A 9,947-nucleotide genomic window follows, 5' to 3' on the forward strand; every position below is an offset into this window, starting at 1 on the left:
ACATCTATAATAATTGTAAAAAATAAAGTTGTCTACTTTAGGATTTCACTTATCGCAGGTTATTTTTGGAACTTAACTTCCTCGATAAATGAGGGACCGTACACGCATACAGTTTATCTGCCATATGTTCAAACATTTGTACACAGACATAGGCAGATTAGAAATGACTCACAAAGCTGGTTAATGCTAATGTGTGAAGAGTTAAAAAAGGCATTGAAGTAAAAACAGCTTGATCAGTGCTATCAAAGAGAATAGATTCTGTTGAACTGCACAGTACAACACTGTAACCAAACATGTGAAAGAACTACAATTAATGAACAAAGAGCTAAACAGAAACATGATACAAAATGGAAATTGTAGCTGAAATATATAGTTAATGAAACTTCCACAAGTTGTAGTGAAAATACAAAACTTAAGCTAAACAAACCAATAGTTTGGACCCTTCCAGGAATCTGATTCATTCATAGGACAGTGCAAAAAAAACCCCCAAAAAACAAAAAACAACACACACACAGAGCAAGTGATTGTAACACAACTTCAGATTTAGCGGCGTTGGATTGTTAGTTTGATGTGAACCAGAATCCAGTGTTTGATGGAAATCTCCTCCTGCTGCACTTCAACACATTAAAGAGAGAGAGATGAAAGAAAAGCTGATGATGAGAGCAGAGAGAGGAAGGTGTACTTACCGTGCAGGAGGATCACAAACACTACAAACATCTTCAAGTTCCTGTCAAACTCAGAGACTCTTTAAAAGCCCTTCAGGACATCAGCTCACAGCAGCTTCACTTTCCTCTGCTGATCATCTACTGACACTCTCACACTGCTTCACTGTCACAGCTCAGAGTTCAGCTTCACACTTTGTTAAAGCACATCTGTGGAATGAAGTCCGGCCGGCCACAGATCACTTCTGAGGGAAGAGGAGGACGTCATAGTTTTCGCACCCAAGTGCTCTGGTTGGAGGTGACTGCTGTAGCCTCAGCCTAACACACACAAAGCCCCACCTTCAAACTTTTCCTGCCCCTCTCACTCTTTTTGTTTGCATCTTCTATTCATTATTTGTAGTAAAAAACAACATGAACAAAGAACTTCTTCCACTACAGCATTCATTACAGCACTCCACAAACCCTCACACTGTCTCAATCCCTCTTTACAATTTCACTGAAAGAAGGCACGAAGCTCATACAGACACAGGACAAGACGTGATCCGCTGACAAAGCTACAGGGATTAGGAAGTTGTGGGTGTGGCTGACAGTGGATCAATAGGTGTAAAACTATGAGTAGTAGTCAGTTTTGGCAGTCTGCCATTATGTCTGGCTGTACACACTAAATCTGAAAAGTAAACAAACACGGATGGAAACTTAAGAGTAAAATATGTGAAAGGCTGAAATACCCTGACAGCTTTTTCTTTATGTTTATTGTAATCAGTGATTTCTCTGCACACTTTAAGAAACCTCTGAGTCATAAGAAGTAATTACCTTAACTACATTCTCTATTCATTGGTAAACACAATAATCCATGGGAATGAATTTAACCATCATTTATCAAATCAGATAAAAATTAATCTATATTCTAATCTAGCCCCAGGCTAGTATAACTTGTTGTGCTCCAAGGATTTTTGAAACATGGCTGGATGAAAGATGAGCGGAAAAGCAGTTGTTATTGGATTTGCCGGTCCCCCATGATAGAATTTAAAAAAAAAACAAAAAAAACTCTTTGCTTCAAGTAGCAGTAGCAACCTATGAGCCCACTCTGTGGGGTCCTGATTATCCCGAGTTTGTGTTCCAGAGATACCTGTATCAAAATCCAAACCCAAAAAGTAGAATCCTTCACTGCTCACATCAACTCGGTGGATAGAAACATAACGTTTACCAAGGAAGATACAACAAATAATAGTTTGCCATTTCTGGACTGTGCTGTGCACATTAAGGCTGGATGGAAGTGTGCACAAATACAGTGGCTTGCAAAAGTATTCAGCCCTGAACTTTTCCACATTTTGTCACATTACAGCCACAAATATGAATCATTTTTATTGGAATTCCAGGTGAAAGACCAAAACAAAGTGGTGCACACGTGAGAAGTGGAACGAAAATCAGACATGATTCCAAACATTTTTTACAAATAAATAACTGAAAAGTGGGGTGTGTGTAATTATTCAGCCCCCTGAGTCAATACTTTGTAGAACCACCTTTTGCTGCAATTCCAGCTGCCAGTCTTTTAGGGTCTGTCTCTACCAGCTTTGCACATCTAGAGACTGAAATCTTTGCCCATTCTTCTTTGCAAAACAGCTCCAGCTCAGTCAGATTAGATGGACAGCGTTTGTGAACAGCAGTTTTCAGATCTTGCCACAGATTCTCGATTGGATTTAGATCTGGACTTTGACTGGGCCATTCTAACACATGGATATGTTTTGTTTTAAACCATTCCATTGTTGCGCTGGTTTTATGTTTAGGGTCGTTGTCCTGCTGGAAGGTGAACCTCTGCCCCAGTCTCAAGTCTTTTGCAGACTCCAAGAGGTTTTCTTCCAAGATTGCCCTGTATTTGGCTCCATCCATCTTCCCATCAACTCTGACCAGCTTCCTGTCCCTGCTGAATAGAAGCACCCCCAGAGCATGATGCTGCCACCACCATATCTGACAGTGGGGGTGGTGTGTTCAGAGTGATGTGCAGTGTTAGTTTTCCGCCACACATAGCATTTTGCATTTTGGCCAAAAAGTTCCATTTTGGTCTCATCTGACCAGAGCACCTTCTTCCACATGTTTTCTGTGTCCCCCACATGGCTTGTGGCAAACTGCAAACGGGACTTCTTATGGTTTTCTGTTAACAATGGCTTTCTTCTTGCCACTCTTCCATAAAGGCCAACTTTGTGCAGTGCACGACTAATAGTTGTCCTATGGACAGATTCCCCCACCTGAGCTGTAGATCTCTGCAGCTCGTCCAGAGTCACCATGGGCCTCTTGGCTGCATTTCTGATCAGCGCTCTCCTGGTTCGGCCTGTGAGTTTAGGTGGACGTCCTTGTCTTGGTAGGTTTACAGTTGTGCCATACTCCTTCCATTTCTGAATGATGGCTTGAACAGTGCTCCGTGGGATGTTCAAGGCTTGGAAAATCTTTTTGTAGCCTAAGCCTGCTTTAAATTTCTCAATAACTTTATCCCTGACCTGTCTGGTGTGTTCTTCGGACTTCATGGTGTTGTTGCTCCCAGTATTCTCTTAGACAACCTCTGAGGCCGTCACAGAGCAGCTGTATTTGTACTGACATTAGATTACACACAGGTGCACTCTATTTAGTCATTAGCACTCATCAGGCAATGTCTATGGGCAACTGACTGCACTCAGACCAAAGGGGGCTGAATAATTACGCACACCCCACTTTGCAGTTATTTGTAAAAAATGTTTGGAATCATGTATGATTTCCGTTCCACTTCTCACGTGTTCACCACTTTGTGTTGGTCTTTCACGTGGAATTCCAATAAAACTGATTCATGTTTGTGGCTGTAATGTGACAAAATGTGGAAAAGTTCAAGGGGGCCGAATACTTTTGCAAGCCACTGTAATTACCTACCTATCACTACCTATTGAATCCCTCTGGAACACAAATGTGGAGTGCAGAGAGGAGTGCTCTACCTCTACATTGGAGAAAAGCATCAACGCATGGCACAAAGTAAATTTTGAACATGTCTGCAGAAACCTGAAGAGGACCACCAACAGTCTCCAACCAACCTGACAAATGTTTGAGAATGTTTGGAAAGAAGAATCAAATAAAATGTCCCAACCCAGGTGTGAAAAGCTTGCTGCATCACACCCAAAAGATTAAAGGTCAGGTGTTTTAATAATTATGTAAACGTTATAATTCAGTTTTTCTCTCAAAAAACTAAAACGACTCTTTCTTCAGAGAGGCCAAATGGACTGCAACTTAGGAAAACACCACCAAATAGAAAAACTGTGCAAAAACACACAAAACACAATGAATATAGGAAAAAAGAAAATTTCAAGGGGAGTGTTTCTGGGGAGACAATAATGTGATAGACCAGCGGGAAGTGGCAGGAAATAAAACATGCTAAGGACGCGGCTAGCAGCCACTAAAGGGCAGTGGATGATTCATCGGTTTTGTGATAAGAAAAGACGTGAGGTAAGTGTTTTTTCATCATATGATTCATATAATACTGAAGATATATGGAGTATACATACACATCTAATTATACCATAGCTAACGTTTGACATAGCTTTACATGTGTATCATTTTTAAACTTGAGAACAAATACTAATAAATAAAAGTTATTAAGGTTTGTTGCAGTCAATCACTATTTTTTTAAGTCTTCCTAAACATGTTGTAGATTTTAATTCGGCATTTAATTTGTGTCTTCATTTTTGTGTCACTTTTTGGTCTTAATCTCCTAAGAATACCACGTGGCTCAATGATGTTGTTGTCTGATGAATGGCAGAAAGTTTACAGTGGTTTACTCTGAGAGGTGCTGCTAAGACTGAAAATAGGAGATAATAAGAAAAACAAGATGAACAATAACTGAAAAACAATGTATACATAAAAAAAATCTCTTGATGGATAAATTATAGGCAAGGATATGCCCAAAAGCTTAGCTCCACTGGATGTTTCCTTGGAAAATTGTTTCATCCAAGTGACTTCTTCAGTCTCACAGATGAGTGATGAAATGTTTGAAAACCGTTAAATTCAATCGACTTTTTAAGGAGAGTAGTTTAATGCTTAAATGCTCACCAAAGCTGAGGGAAAGCGAAAGTTCTTTCAATAGAAGGGAAACTGACCCCTTTCATCAGTGTTTGTTCTCATAACCAATTACAGATCTGCCAACATCCAAACTCGTTATGTGTTTGTATTTTTATTTCTCCTATTAGTCTGACCGTGTACAAATCACCTTTGAACAGGATGTGTTTTTAAAAAGGTGTGCTCATGAAGACAGTGGGTTCATCTTACAGCACAAGACAAAGTTGCCACATTTGATTAAACCTAATTGAAAAATGAAGGAGAAGAACAGTCAGAGTGTAATATCATCAAACATGATTCATGGTCTCAGATAAAACTTTACAGTATTCATGCTACTTTACCAAACTTTTGATGGCTAGGTGTGCAGTTCATGCTTTAAATGCATTCACTGTTTAGATTGAGAAATCTAAGTGATCGCTGCCCTCTGCTAAGACTGGAGATAATATAAGCAGTGTTGGGTAAGTTACTTTAAATTAGTAACTTAGTTACATTACTAGTTACTTCTGGCAAAAGTAACTCAGTTACTTCAAGTTACTCGTTACTTTCAGAGTAACTAGTTACTAGGGAAAGTAACTTTGGTTTTACTCAGAATTCTCTTGATAATGTGTTGCTTTCGTACCTGGATACCCAGCAAGTTTTCCAGTCTTCTTGCTTACTTGCCACAAGTGCACTGTGCCACCTGCCAATAGAAAGGAAAAAATAATGTGCACATTTCCTCAAGAGAAATCCCACGCCTGATTCTATCCTAGCCTGCTTTTTACATCCAACACAAAAACTGCAGTCGTGGTGCTTTCGATTGTACTCAGAACTCGGAAATTCTGCCTTCTGAATAGGAAGATGTAGGTAACACCAGACTGCAGATGAGCTGCATACAGGGCTGGACTGGGACAAAAAAATCATCCCGGGCATTTTGACTAGAGACCGGCCCACCATTATAGGAAAAATCATAAAGCCTTTGAATGAAAACAAACACTGTTGTGACAGTGATGTACACTGTTCTGATGGTATATATGCATCAATCTATCAATTGTTTGTTGCAAGACTCAGATAATTATTCTTTTAAAAGTGAGACATTTTAAATGAGAATAAGAAAGTATTTCACCCAAGATGCACCTGTCCAACTGAACCGTCTGAGAAAAGCCATTTTGTTGTGCTAGCTGGGTTTATGTTAACGAAAGCCAGCAGTAATTTGGGATTTTTATGCCACGTAGACCCCTGGCAACACTTTGCTAGACCCGCCCCTGCACAGTTACCAGCTGTCAGCTACTTAGAAAAGGATCCTGGGGTTATTTGTCTCTCAGAAACAGTTCATAACTTCCCTTCAACTCATTCATGTCACCTAAAAGGTAAACCTGTTTCTCCATCACCTGTTCAGCTCTGATGATTCAGTAAGGACATCTCCTGGTTTCATCTTCATGTTTCCCTCTCACCACATATCCAAACCGACATCATGACCAGCAGCTTTACAGCTGTGGCTCCAGCAAACATCAGCTGATACTAGAAATTAATATTAAATAAAGTCTAACAACAGCTGATCAAGCTTAAACATGCTGCTGTTGTGTAACGCGACATCCGCTGGTTTCCTCTTTCTGGCGCAAAGTGGGCGATAAACAAACAAGAGAGCCGATCAGCTGATCACTGATCAGTTTTCATGATTGAAGTAGAAACAGGAGAGGGAGGGTGAGAGAAGAAGAGGCAGCTGTGCAGCGTAAACACAGAATAACTCCAGCTTTGTGTCTTTTCCATTCTATCTGAATTACGGGACAAACTGTTCCTTTTCACCTCAATACGAAACGTGTAATATTTTCTCTGAATGAGACGATTCCGTTTTTTACGGGACGGTTGGCAACTCTAATAATTACCTGTATGAACAAAATAAAGTTCAACATCAGTAACATAGCACCACCCAGCTGTATAGAAACTCCGTCATGCTAGCTAGCACGCAGTACGAAAAAGTCAGCACAACGAAAATAAACTCCAACTAAACTTGATTTATATGTGACTCAGATAGACTGCAGGTTATAACTTCTTACCTGAAGTTCAGTTCACCTGACACTCGGACCAGCGGCCGCTTCGGGTCTCTTTTCCTCTTGCCTCCCTTTTCCTTCATCCACCTGCTGGCCTCCACCACTCGCTAATGTTATTGAATCTGTGGAAGCTCCGCGACAGCCACCACACGAAGTAACGAATAACGAGCCTATCTAAATCCCAGTAACGAGTAACGCATTCCTGGTTTTGGCATAATAACTAGTTACCGTGCTCGTTACCACAATAATAACGTAGTTACTGTAACGCGTTACTTAATAACGCGTTAGTCCCAACACTGAATATAAGGAATGAGAGAACTGAGACAGCTGTTATTTTAATCAGCCTGTCTCAGTTCTTTTAACTCACAAAGTAATGTGGTAACATCTGGACTGATGTGTTTACTGTCAGCATTTTAATAGCTAGTTCAAAGGCTGTAGGTTGCAGTTTGCTCTGACACTGTATAAATGTCATAGGCCTCAGTGCTGGTTCTAATTAGGGCTGATATCGTCACTGATTTCTATAACTGATTCCATTCTGATTCACAAAGTACCAATTCAATTCAATCCACAACTCGACTCAGTCAGAAATAGTATAATTCTGCTCATTTATCTGTACATATCCATATTTTTATATCTGCGTATAAAAACAAAGCTGACACTTGTGAGACTTCATCAGAGGTGTAAACATTGTCTTTATCTCAAAGTAGCTGAGGATAAAACAGAAAAACATGAAGGAAATTGTCCTGGACTGACTTTTTACAGCCGATAACCTTAAAAATATACTGCAGAACTAAAACAGAAGAAAACCATGAACATTACCTGATGCTGTTGATGTGAAGCAAGTTATACAGGTTTGATTAGAGACACAGCTAAGAGTTTTGCGATATTTTTCTGTTTACCTGCTCTTTAATCCTGTTGTTGTTTTTGCTGTTCGGTGGTTGTTGAAATTGTTTCATCAGCTTTAACCTAAGATTCTGGTGTTTCTGGCAAAATAGGTTTATATTTAAAACTCGATTCAGGATTTAAACAATCGACATCACTCTATTCAAACTGAAATCAATTTTTCAAACCCAGCCTTAGTTCTAATAGTCTGAGGTGTTTTAAGCTTTATTTGCGAAGAGCACATTAGCTTACTAAAAATGGTAGATAGCTTGTACTGCTGGGGCGTAATACATTCATCAGTCTTCCATCAGTTGTGGTGGACAGCTTCAGCTTCAGTCTTCACATATCCGTGCTGGTCAGAGTGTAAATCTTGAGGCTGAACGGCCTTTGTACAAGATCACACTCTTCTTAGCTGGGCGCAGCTATGAGCACAAACAGCAGTGGCAGCCAGCCTGTGTCTGTCCAACCAATCAGAGCTCCTCACATCAAAAGCAGCATGTGGTTAATTTGGATTGCTTTGGGGTTGTCATGGTCCTACGTCTGACCCAGTGTTTTGTGTTCGCTTATTGGTCATTCGTGGTTTTGGTTTTCTGAATGTTATATGTGTTCTTGCTTCCAGTTTGGGTTACTGTATTTTCCTTGTGTACCATGTGTAACATTCCTTCAGTCGGTTTCTCAGCCTCAAGTACTTGTCCTTGTGAATTGTTTCAGGTTTTATTTTGATAGTCCCTGTCCTGTGTGCAGTGTGTCTGGTTTTGCTTCCCTTGTCTCATTAGCTGTTTCCCTCCTATCTCCCATTCCCTGAATACTCTTGTGTGTATTTAAACCCTGTGTTTTCTTTGCTCTGTGTCGTGTCACACTGTCATATTGTTTCTAGTGTTCCACAGTTTAGTTTTCTCTTTGATTGTGTCAGGAATAAAGCTGAGGTTTTTGAGTTTATATTGTGTATCCTAGAGTACATTTGGGCCTTTCTCTCCTGTCCACACACAGCGTTCATCCGTGACAGGGATTTAAAAAATAGATAGCAAATCAAATAGTTAATCCCAAAGCTAATTCATTATCTAATATCATAGCTAACCTGTGAGCTAACAGGAGGTGAAATGGGTTTCAAATGAGTGGAATCACCATTCTACATGTCAGTAATAAATCTTAATTTTTGTATCTATTGATTTCTTTCTGTTGTTTTTTAAAAACAATTTTGAAAATCAATTTTTGAATGCAGAATGCAAAAATGGTTTAATGAAATGAGGTTTTTATTGAAAGTTTAATTCTGCTTTTCTGAAATTCATAAATATTGATTTAGATGTTTTATTTTTGTTTAAAATTAAATCGTTAAATAATAAATGACATACATCTAGGATCCCATCTCATTTGACCTGACTTACATCCCAGCACCCCACTCACTATCTGTCTTTTGCCCCATCTGTTTCAGCTTGTTCTTGTTGTGTGTCATGTCCTGTATAGGTTTTGCCCTGTTAAAACAAAATGGAAAAAAACAGAAGTCAGATAATACACGCAAACTAGTTAAATTACTGTATTAAAGACTTAAAGAGTTGGATGACCTCTAATCTTCTTCTTCGAAATTCAGATAAATTGAGTAAATTCTTGTACTTGTCCCTGCAAATATAATAAATGTGGTATCCAACCTGGCTCCAGTAACACTGTGAGGATTCTTGGGCTCATTCTTGACCAGGATATGTCCTTCAGCATGGACAGTACAGAAATCTGTGGGAGTGTTTACCTTCATTCTAACATGTGAGCACAGATACATGTTTGTTACCATAAACATGAACATTTTACTATGAAAGCTGCTCAGACACAAATGTTCCTCAGCTCATATGTAACGACTGAAGAGAGGAAACTATGTGGTAGTTTAACAGCTCCACGCTCCCCCTGCTGGAGACATCTGGTAATTGTTTCTAATCTTAGTACTGCTGGTATATATACTGCGTGACTGTACTGTCAGTCACAGGAAAACATACAAGATACTGTGCTCTAAGCTCTCCTACTCACAGTGACATTGAAAACATCAGATATCACTTTAACCCTCTCAGGCTCAAATTTTGTTGCTAATGCACAATCAAGTCCTGCAGTGGTACTTCTGAGTAAAATAACCTCATAAAATATGTATGTGAGGTAATCAGGTTGTTAGTTTTTAATCTGTATTTCTTACTGAAGCTGGTCAGATAAAAACTTTCACTCAGTGGGCCCACGTCCTCATTTTAGGTTTGATATTATTTTAATACATGAAGGTGAATGGCTTAAACATGAAGTGAGCTGTGGATTGGGGAAGGCCTCGCCC

This window comes from Astatotilapia calliptera, chromosome 3, assembly GCF_900246225.1.
Source record: "Astatotilapia calliptera chromosome 3, fAstCal1.2, whole genome shotgun sequence".
NCBI lineage: Eukaryota > Metazoa > Chordata > Actinopteri > Cichliformes > Cichlidae > Astatotilapia > Astatotilapia calliptera.